This window comes from Hypanus sabinus, chromosome 8, assembly GCF_030144855.1.
Source record: "Hypanus sabinus isolate sHypSab1 chromosome 8, sHypSab1.hap1, whole genome shotgun sequence".
Lineage (NCBI taxonomy): Eukaryota > Metazoa > Chordata > Chondrichthyes > Myliobatiformes > Dasyatidae > Hypanus > Hypanus sabinus.
This window is the reverse complement of record NC_082713.1, coordinates 101305611-101317434: the sequence shown is the minus strand read 5'-3', so window position 1 is coordinate 101317434 and position 11824 is coordinate 101305611. Positions and strand designations below refer to the sequence as shown.

The window sequence follows — 11824 nt, the reverse complement described above, 5'->3', positions numbered from 1 at the left end:
ATCTGTGTGGATAGAACTGAGGAACAGTAAGGGCAAAAGGACCCAAATGGGTACTGTCTACAGGCCACCAAACAGTAGCATGGATATTGGGTGCAAGTTGAATAGGGAGTTAACATTGGCATGTGGCAAAGGTAATGTCGCAGTAGTTATGGGGAATTTCAACATGCAGGTGAACTGGGAGAATCAGGTTGGTGCTGGACCACAGGATAGGGAGTTTGTAGAGTGCCTACGGGATGCATTCTTGGAACAGCTTGTACGAGAGCCGACTAGGGACAAGACTATTCTGGATTTAGTGTTATGTAATGAACAGGATTTGATAAGCGATCTCGCAGTAAAGGAGCCATTAGGAGGTAGTGATCACAATATGATAAGCTTTTATCTGCAATTTGAGAAGGATAAGGGCAGATCGGAGGTGTCAGTGTTGCAGCTGAACAGGGGAAACTATGGAGCCATGAGGGAGGAGCTGGCCAAAGTTGACTGGATGGATAACTTAGCAGAAAAGACAGTGGAACAGCAATGGCAGGTATTCTTGGGAATAATGCACAAGGTGAAAAATCAATTCATCCCCTGGAGAAGGAAGGATTCAAAGGGGGGAAAGGGGCCACAGTGGTTGACAAAGGAAGTCAGAGATTGCATAGCATTAAAAAAAAGGAAATATGATAGAGCTAAAGTGAGTGGAAGGACAGATGATTGGGAAGTTTTTAAGGAACAACAGAACTTAACTAAAAAGACAATATGGGGAGAAAAAATGAGGTACGAACGCAAGCTAGCCAGAAATATAAAGGGAGATAGCAAAAGCTTTTTTAGGTATGTGAAGAGAAAGAAGATAGTTAAGAACAATGTCGGGTCCTTGAAGAATGAATTGGGTGAAATTATTATGGGAAACAGAGAAATGGCAGAAGAATTTAATGAGTACTTTAGATCTGTTATCACTAAGGAAGACACAAGCAATCTCCCAGATGTATGGATGGGCCAAGGACATAGGGTAACAGAGGAAATGAAACAGATTGACATTCGGAAGGAAACGGTGATGAGAAGACTGATGGGACTGAAGGCTGACAAATCCCCAGGTCCAGATGATCTGCATCCTAGGGTACTAAAGGAGGTGGCCCTGGAAATTGCGGATGCATTGGTAATCATTTTCCAATGCTCCTTAGATTCAGGATCTCAGGGAGGTGGGAGAGATTTTGAACGATTTCTTCTCTTCAGTATTCACTAAGGAGAAGGATATTGAATTGTGTAAGGTGTGGGAAACAAGTGAGGAAGTTATGGAACCTATGACAATTAAAGAGGTGGAAGTACCAGCGCTTTTAAGAAATTTAAAAGTGGATAAATCTCCAGATCCTGACAAGATAATCCCCAGGACCTTGAGGGAAGTTTGTGTAGAAATAGCAGGAGCTCTGATGGAGATCTTTAAGGTGTCATTAGAAATGGGGATTGTGCCGGAGGATTGGCGTATTGCTCATGTGGTTCCATTGTTTAAAAAGGGTTCGAGAAGTAAGCCTAGCAGTTATAGACCTGTCAGTTTGACATCAGTGGTGGGTAAATTAACGGAAAATATTCTTAGAGATAGTATTAATAATTATCTGGATAGACAGGATCTGATTAGGAGTAGCCAGCATGGATTTGTGCGTGGAAGGTCATGTTTGACAAACCTTATTGAATTTTTTGAAGAAGCTACGAGGAATGTTGACGAGGGTAAGGCAGTGGATGTAGTCTGTATGGACTTCAGCAAAGCCTTTGACAAAGTTCCACATGGAAGGTTAGTTAAGAAGGTTCAGTTGTTAGGTATTAATGCTGGAGTAATAAAATGGATTCAACAGTGGCTAGATGGGAGATGCCAGAGAGTAGTGGTGGATAATTGTTTATTGGGATGGAGGCCGGTGACTAGCAGGGTGCCTCAGGGATCTGTTTTGGGCCCAATGTTGTTTGTAATATACATAAATGATCTGGATGATGGGGTGGTAAATTGGATTAGTAAGTATGCTGATGATACTAAGGTAGGAGGTGTTGTGGATAATGAGGTGGGTTTTCAAAGCTTGCAGGGAGATTTATGCTGGTTAGAAGAATGGGCTGAATGTTGGCAGATGGAGTTTACTGCTGAGAAGTGTGAGGTTTTAAATTTTGGCAGGAATAATCCAAATAGAACATACAGGGTAAATGGTAGGGCATTGAGGAATGCAGTGGAACAGAGAGATCTAGGAATAACAGTGCATAGTTCCCTGAAGGTGGAGTCTCATGTAGATAGGGTGGTGAAGAGGGCTTTTGGAACGCTGGCCTTTATAAATCAAAGCATTGAGTACAGAAGTTGGGATGTAATGCTAAAGTTGTACAAGGCATTGGTAAGGTCAAATTTGGAATATTGTGTGCAGTTCTGGTCACCGAATTATAGGAAAGATATCAATAAATTAGAGAGAGTGCAGAGACAATTTACTAGGATGTTACCTGGGTTTCAGCAATTAAGTTACAGAGAAAGGTTGAACAAGTTAGGTCTCTATTCATTGGAGCGTAGAAGGTTGAGGGGGGATTTGATCGAGGTATTTAAAATTTTGAGAGGGATAGATAGAGTTGACGTGAATAGGCTGTTTCCATTGAGAGTAGGGGAGATTCAAACGAGAGGACATGATTTGAGAGTTAGGAGGTAGAAGTTTAAGGGAAACACGAGGGGGTATTTCTTTACTCAGAGAGAGATAGCTGTGTGGAATGAGCTTCCTGTAGAAGTAGTAGAGGCCAGTTCAGTTGTGTCATTTAAGGTAAAATTGGATAGGTATATGGACAGGAAAGGAGTGGAGGGTTATGGGCTGAGTGCGGGTAGGTGGGACTAGGTGAGATTAAGAGTTCGGCACGGACTAGGAGGGCCGAGATGGCCTGTTTCCGTGCTGTGATTGTTATATGGTTATATGTTATATGGTTATAAGATAGAGGCAGGAAATATGTTCCAGATGCTGGGAGAGTCCAGTACCAGAGGGCATGGTTTGGAATAAGGGGTAGGTCATTTAGGACAGAGTTAAGGAAAAACTGCTTCTCCCAGAGAGTTGTGGGGGTCTGGAATGCACTGCCTCAGATGGTAGTGGAGGCCATTTCTCTGGATGCTTTCAAGAAGGAGCTAGATAGGTATCTTATGGATAGGGGAATCAAGGGATATGAGGACAAGGCAGGAACAGGGTATTGATAGTAATTGATCAGCCATGATCTCAAAATGGCGGTGCAGGCTCGAAGGGCCGAATGGTCTACTTCTGCACCTATTGTCTATTGTCTATTGCTATTGGATTTGTTAACTTAGTGTACTAACTTAGTACTTAGTGTTAACTTAGTACAATGCAATGCATGATCATAAATGAATTGCGGTAAGTATTAAATAGTTAAATTAAAGTTAACAGAGCAAAAACAAAAAAAAGAGAGGTTGTATTCATAGGTTCAATGTCCATTTAGGGATTGGATGGCAGATGGGAAGAAACTGTTCTTGAATCATTGAGTATGTGCCTTCAGGCTTCTGTATCTCCTCCCTCATGGTAACAATGAAAAGAGGGCATGTCCTGGGTGGTGGGGGTCCTTAATGATGAGCCTTTCTGAGACACCATTCCTTGAAGATGTCTTAGATACTACAGAGACCAGTACCCATGATGGAGCTGATTAATTTTACAACTTTCTCGAGCTTCTTTCGATCCTATGCAGTAACACCACCCCCCCCCCCCCCCATACCAGACTGTGATGCAGCCTGTCAGAATAATCTTCATGGTACATGTGTAGAAGTTTTTGAATGTTTTAAGTGACAAACCAAATTTCTTCAGATTCCAAATGAAATATAGCCACTGTCTTGCCTTCTTTATAGCTGCATCGATATGCTGGGACCACGTTAGATCCTCAGATCTTGACATCCAGGAATCTGAAATTCTCCATTCTCACTCTCCACTTCTGATCCTTCTATGAAGATTAGTTCATAGTCTTTCTGATTGAAACATATAAAATTATTAAGGGATTGGACACGCTGGAGACAGGAAGCATATTCCTGCTGATGGGTGAGTCCAGAACTAGAGGCCACAGTTTAAGAATAAGGGGTAGGCCATTTAGAACAGAGATGCGGAAAAACTTTTTCACCCAGAGAGTGGTGGATATGTGGAAAGCTCTGCCCCAGAAGGCAGTGGAGGCCAAGTCTCTGGATGCATTCAAGGGAGAGTTAGATAGAGCTCTTATAGATAGTGGAGTCAAGGGATATGGGGAGAGGGCAGGAATGGGGTACTGATTGTGTATGATCAGCCATGATCACAGTGAATGGTGGTGCTGGCTAGAAGGGCCAAATGGCCTACTCCTGCACCTACTGTCTGTTGTCTATTGTGGACTTCAGGAAGGGTCAGATGAGAGACTATTTTCCTAACTATTTTCCCTTTTCCTAACTTGACTCCATTTAGATAGTAATCTGCCTTCCTGTTCTTGCCACCAAAGTGGATAACCTCACATTTATCCACATTAAACTGCATCTGCCATACATTTGCCCACTCACCCAACCTGTCCAAGTCACCCTGCATTCTCATAACATCCTCCTGACATTTCACACTGCCACCCAGCGTTGTGTCATCAGCAAATTTGCTAATGTTACTTTTAATCCCTTCATCTAAACCATTAATGTATATTGTAAACAGCTGCGGTCCCAGCACTGAACCTTGCGGTAGCTCACTGGTCACAGCCTGCCATTCCAAAAGGGTCCCGTTAATCGCTACTCTTTGTTTCCTGTCAGCCAGCCAATTTTGAATTTATGTCAGTACTCTGCCCCCAATACTATGTTTCCTAATTTTGCCCACTAACCTCCTATGTGGGACTTTATCAAAAGCTTTCTGGAAGTCCAGGTACACTACATCCACTGGCTCTCCCTTGTCCATTTTCAAAGTTACATCCTCTAAAATCTCTTGAAGATTTCAAGCATGATTTTCCCTTCATAGATCCATGCTGACTCGGACTGATCCTTCTACTGCTACCCAAATGTGTCATAATTTCCTCTTTTATAATTGACTCCAGCATCTTTCCCACCACTGACATCAGGCTAACCGGTCTATAATTCCTTGTTTTTTCTCTCCCTCCTTTCTTGAAAAATGGGACAACATTAGCCACCCTCCAATCAGCAGGAACTGTTCCTGAATCTGTAGAACATTGGAAAATGATTACCAATGCATCCACGATTTCTAGAGCCACCTCTTTAAGTACCCTGGGATGCAGACCATCAGGTCCCGGGGACTTATCAGCCTTCAGACTCAACAGTCTATCCAACACCGTTTCTTGCCTAATATAAATTTCCTTCAGTTCGTCCTTTACCCTAGTTCCTTTGGCCACTATTACATCTGGGAGATTGTGTCTTCCCTAGTGAAGACAGATCCAAAGTACCTGTTCAACTCGTCTGCCATTTCCTTGTTCCCCATAATAAATTCACCCGTTTCTGTCTTCAATGGCCCAGTTTTGGTCTTAACTATTTTTTTTTTGCTATTCACATACCTAAAGAAGCTTTTACTATCCTCCTTTATATTCCTGGCTAGTTTATCTTCTTACCTCATTTTTTCTTGGTGTATTGCCTTTTTTGTTATCTTCTGTTGCTCTTTAAAAGCTTCCCAGTCCTCCGGTTTCCCACTCATCTTTGCTATGTTATACTTCTTCTCTTTTATTTTTATACTGCCCTTTACTTCCCTCGTTAGCCACGGCCACCTCTTACTCCCCTTAGGATCTTTCTTCCTCTTTGGAATGAACTGATCCTGCACCTTCTGCATTATTCCCAGAAATACCTGCCATTTTTGTTCCACTGTCTTCCCTGCTAGGGTATTGTTCCATTGAATTTTGGCCAGCTCCTCCCTCATAGCTCCATTGTTCCTTTTGTTCAACTGTAATACTGACACATCTGATTTTCCCTTCTCCTTCTCAAATTGTAGGTTAAAACATATCATATTATGGTCACTACCTCCTAATGGTTCCTTTACCTCAAGGTCCCTGATCAAATCCGGTTCATTGCACAACACTAAATCTAGAATTGCCTTCTCCCTGGTAGGCTCCAGTACAAGCTGTTCTAAGAATCCATCTCAGAGGCACTCCACAAACTCCCTTTCTTGGGGTCCAGTACCATTCTGATTCTCCCAGTCTACCTGCATGTTGAAATCCCCCATGACAACTGTATCATTACCCTTGCGACATGCCAATTTTAACTCTTCATTCAACTTACACCCTACATCCAGACTGCTGTTTGGGGGCCTGTAGATAACTCCCATTAGGGTCTTTCTACCCTTAGAATTTCTCAGTTCTATCCATACTGACTCTACGTCCCCTGCAAGGGGATGTCCCCCCTTGCAAGGGACTGAATATCATTCCTCACCAACAGAGCCACCCCACCCCCTCTGCCAGTCAGTCTGTCCTTTCGATAAGATATATATCCTTGAATATTCATTTCCCAGGCCCTGTCCGCTTGAAGCCATGTCTCTGTTATTCCAACAACATCGTACTTGCCAATTTCCAACTGAGCCTCAAGCTCATCTACTTTATTCCTTATATTTCGTGCATTCATATATAATACTTTTAATTCATTGCTCCCCTCTCCCTTCATATCAAGTCCTATTTCACTTGGCCATACTGTCTGATCTCTTCTTGAGCTTTCTACTCCATTGATTCTGTTGTCCTTTTTAACTTTTCTTATTTTCACTTTCCCTTTAACTCCATCCTTATATTTCCAGTTCATCCCCTCCCCCCCACTACTTAGTTTAAACACATCTGTGTTGCAGTGGCAAACCTGACTGCCAGAATGCTGGTCCCCCGCCTATCAAGGTGCAACCCGTCCCTTTTGTACAATTCATCTCTACCACAAAACAGATCCCAGTGGTCCAAGAACGTAAATCGTTGCTTCCTGCACCAGTTCCTCAGTCACACATTCAGATCCATTATCTCCCCGTTCCTGCCCTCTCCAGCACGAGGAACTGGAAGCAAACCGGAGATAACCACCCTGGAAGTCCTGCTTTTCAGCCTTCTTCCGAGTTCTCTGAAGTCCCGCTGCAGAATGGCCTTCCTCTTCTTTCCGATGTCATTTGTGCTGACATGCACTACCACTTCCGGCTGTTCACCTTCACCCTTAAGGATTCCCTGCAATCGGTCCGTGATGTCCTGGATCCTAGCAACAGGGAGGCAACACACCATCCTTAAATCTCGCCTGTTGCCACAGAAACCCCTTTCCGTACCTCTTACTATGGAGTCCCCTACTACCACAGCTCTTCCTGATGTCTGACTCCTCCGCTCTGATTCTGCACCAATTTTTGGCTTGCAGACCTGTCCGCCTCTCAGACCGGCAGTATCTTCTGTCCTGACAGCTTCCAAGAGGGTGAACCTGTTTACGAGAGGTACATCCCCTGGGGTCTCCTGTACTTCAGGCATCCTTTCCTTCTTCATCGTCACCCCCTTTCTCTCTTCCGGTATCCTTGGAGTAACAACCTCACTGTAGGTCCTGTCCAGAAAACCCTCGTTTTTGCGGATAAACCTGATGTCATCCAGTTCTTTCTTCAGTGCTGCAACACGCTCCTTTAGAAGCTGAATCTGGACACACTTTCCACAGCTGTAGCAGCCGGGGGCACCATCAGTGTCCCTGACCTCCCACGTCATGCACGTAGCACACTGAACCAGCTTAGCGGTCATGTCTTCACCCTCTCCAATTGTGCCTGGCATAGTCTCCTCCTTCAGCCTCCTCGCCGAAGACTCTCGAGCCAAAAAGACTAGCACTTTTCACACCAGGCACTTCCCTCGACCAGGCCGCTTCCTGACAATCAGCTCTTTGGTCTTACTGACATTGAGTGCAATGTTGTTACTATGACAGCATTCAACTCGTTGGTATATCTCGCTCTTGTACACCCTCTCATCTCCATCTGAGATTCTACTCACAACAGTTGAATCATCAGCAAAATTATAGATGGCATTTGAGCTGCGTCTAGCCACACAGTCATGGGTGTAGAGAGAGCAGAGCAGTGGGAGAGCAGAGACTGAGCAGACAGAACTTCAGAAGAAATTGATGGTTTTGTTGGGTATTACCTTGATGCTGCTGCTATTGTGTTGCTGCCTAATGATCATAGCTTCAGGCAGTTTGCAGATGTAAGCCATTGACTTCTCATTGCCCATGTGCTCAGACCATTCTTCAAACTGTTAGTAAAATAACATGTTGATTAGGATAATTTGTTAATTTTCCACCAGCTCAGTAAGGATTAGCTAAATTAAAGTGAGATGTGTTACGGGGAGAAGGCCAGGAACTGGGGTTGAGGAGGAGAGAGATAAAAAGGATCAGCCACGATTGAATGGTGCAGCAGACTTGTTGGGCCAGATGGCCTCATTCTGCTCCTATGCCTTATGGTCTTATGATGTTTATTGTCATGTGAATAGAATGTTGTATTCACATGAAGTTCACAGAGTAAACAGTGTACATGTTAATAATAAATACACAATAAATGAAATACGAGTGTGAAGTGGCAGAGTGGAGCAAATATGGTTGGACAGTCTGAAGAAATACTTGAGTGAGAATAAGAGAATAACTGAAGGAAATAGGGATAAGAGTACAAGCTACACTGGGAAGGGGTATGGGAAAGAGGTGACTGGTCAGGAGTTTGATTGCAGTGGGGAAGAAGATGCTCTTCAGTCTGAATGTCTGGGCTTTCAACCTCCTAAAGTGGAAGGGAGAAAAGGAAACAGCCGGGGTAGCAGGAATGTGTGATGGCACTACTTGAAGCAACGCACGGTGAAGCTGGAGTGGAGCAAAGGAAGTAACTCACTCACTACTATTGCAAATTCTGTCAATCCAGAGCAGAGCAGTTTCCATACCAGACTGAGACACAACCCATCAGAGTACTTTTGATGGTGTGCCTGTAGGAGTTCAAGGTATTCCTTATGCTCAGTTTCTCAGGGCTTCTCAGCTTCCTCGGAAATTAAAAACACTGATGTGCTTTCCTGACCAATATTTTGGTGCTTCTGGTTTAAGATGGTGCTACTGAAAAGCAACAGCTTACTAGTAGTTCATAAGGCAAGAAATATGACTGAAAACATTACCAACAACTCATTTTCTGAAGTAAGTTATGGTCAATTATAACAGTGAACAATGAAGAAACAAGTGGAGGTGAAGCTGATTTGAAAGATCAGCCGTACTGGAGTATCACAGAACCGGAACACAACACATTCTACACGTGGCCGCAGATGGAGTTGGTACGGCTGTCGCTGTTGGAGTCAATGATTAGGGGAGCAGTCAATGCAGAAGGGTTTCCATGCCCGCCCACTGAACCCGGGTGCTAGCTTAGATCACCCAAGTGCTGAACGGATTTGGTGAGAGCGAGATCAACTTCGGGCTTTGCCAGGGCCTCGTCCAAGAGCAAGGCATTTCCTGGTGCCTATATAATTTAAATGCTGGCAAGTGTGGAGGCGAGGGTTGGACTGTTTTCACTTGCTCTCCTGTGATGTTCATTCCTCTCTCTGGTGGCTGCTGTCTCAGAGAGTTTCATGCCATTTCCCCCCTAATCTGATAAACTGAGATTGAGGCTTGGGCCTGCTCCTCTGGCTGATCCAGGATGTGGATCTAAGGACTCAACGTGGTTCGGAATGTTGTCGTTTACATCTATTGCTTGCCTGGGGGGGTGTGTGTGTGTGTGTGTGTGTGTGTGTGTGTGTGTGTGTGTGTGTGTGTGTGTGTGTGTGTGTGTGTGTGTGTGTGTGTGTGTGTGTGTGTGTGTGTGTGTGTGTGTGTGTGTGTGTGTGTGTTTTTCTCTTTCTGTGCAGTGGTTATGGTTTTTCTTTTTTTTTGAATTGGGTTCTTCGGGTTTCTTACTTTGTAGCTGTCTGTAAGTAGACAAATTTCAATTCTTTGATAATAAATGTACTTTGATGTTTGATGTTGAAGGGACCAGGTTAGACTGCTAGTGATATAATAAGAAAATAGGCCCTGGCGATTAAGCAGAATCCCAGGAAAGAGGCAAAAAAAACAGGATAGCAAACTTTATGAACAAAATTCATAATGTAGGTCTATAAAACTGTTGTGAACTTCAATATTCAGATGTGGAGATTAGGTGACATGAAACACATTGCATACTTTTTTGATGCATTAAAAATGGAATTGCTCATTCCCAAAAAATAAGCAAAGTCTAAATAATTAATGTTATTATAGATCGTTGTTTGCAATTTTCAGTTAGGGAGTTGCTAAGTTACCCTAGCAACCGCACTTTAGAGTTATAATACTGCTCTGAAGAGTTTCATAAAGTGGATTTAGTCCAGGTAATACATACCGAATAATTAGCAGAAATCTTAATCACTGGCTGAATTACACCTTGTCCCTTTAAAAAAAGCATCCATAAAATGCTTTTAGAGAAATAATGCCAAGTTATCAGTTAATGTTTTCACAAATGATAAAAGGAAGGTTGCCTTCATATAAAGGAGTTTAGATCTCAGAGAAAGAGCCTTGAGCCTTAATGTTTAATCACCTTACTAAACCATTGGCATTAACTCAGCCTATTGAGGGTCAGATAATCATTTATTGAAATATTACAGTCCTGTACACTCTATATATATCTATTATCTTAATACTTTTGCATAGTACTGTATTTGTCATCGTGGAGTGGAGAGCAAGTTTGTAAATATGGTGGAGGCAAAGGGTATGCGAATGGCGAGGATGGAGTGTCACTGGAGGGGTGTGGGACAGGTGGCAGAGAGGGAGTGCTGGGGGCAGGGGAAGGCATGGGTGCAAAGCCTTGATGAAAAGTCTTGGCCCAAAATGTCAACTGTACTTTTTTCTATAGGTGCTGCCTGGCCTGTTGAGTTCCTCCAGTATTTTGTGTCTGTTGCTTGGATTTCAAACAATTGGTTTATTGATCATTACAGAATGTCTCTCTGGTGCTTACTGCTCCATCACCCCTTTTCCCAACCATGATCCCCCCTCTCCTTGCCCCCTTCCCACTCTCAGTCCACAATAGAGACCCATATCAGAATTAGGTGTATCACCAGTCACTTATGTCATGAAATTGGATTTTTTTTCTGCAGCAGTACAGTGCAATGCATAAAATTACTGCAGTGCTGTGCAAAGGCACCCCAGCTATATGTGCCTAAGAGTATTGCATAGTTCTGCATGTGCCTAAGACTTTTGCAAGAAGAAAATCAGCAGGAAGAAATGGTACAAGCACATCTCAATTTCATTAGCCCACTTTTACAGACAGTATGCTGAAAATGCTAAGTAATGCTTTCCATAAAGCAAGTAATCACGGTAGAAAAAAACAATGGACATTCAGGGGCATGAACGTAAGGAATGATTATGAAAAAACCAAGCCAGTAGACTGACTACAGGTATCTTAGGTAACCCACAGTTTCCACAAGCTGATGCCAAATGTTATAGCTGAGTGCCATTTGGTAACACTGCATTCGCCAATGATCTGGAGGTGGGGTAAATGCATGACTCACAAAACATAAACACAATTTATTCTGTGACTTATTTATTTCATGAGAAGAAGAAAAAGGAACAACAACAGTGCCTCCAATAAAATCAGAGTAGTGAGTGGAGGAACATTAAGTGGAATTATATGCAAATTAATCAATCTTAGCTACTCAATTGCAGTGAGTGTGATTGACGGGGCATTCTCCAATAATCAGCTGATCTCAAAGAGACATTTTTATGAAAGAATCAACAAGTAGAGGTTACCCTTTTGTTATATAAAGCCGTGAGTGGCTCACCTTCTCACTGCTGAGTCTATCTCAGCCTGGATATATTATTGATTTTAATAGTGCTCAGACTTTTCAGAAGGAAGCTAAGATTGTTTTTTTCAAGGCATTTGAAAAGGTACCCCATGCA

General features: G+C 43.0%; 1 long non-coding RNA gene across 1 annotated transcript in view; it reads right to left on the bottom strand.

Moving 5' to 3' along the window:
• Positions 1 to 8132: 8132 nt before the first annotated feature.
• Positions 8133 to 11824, bottom strand: part of LOC132397787 (uncharacterized) — a 138926-nt gene continuing 135234 nt past the window's right edge. Inside the window, exon 3 of the long non-coding RNA XR_009513446.1 lies at positions 8133 to 8151. This is a non-coding gene — a long non-coding RNA (uncharacterized LOC132397787). The remainder of the gene's footprint in view (positions 8152 to 11824) is intronic.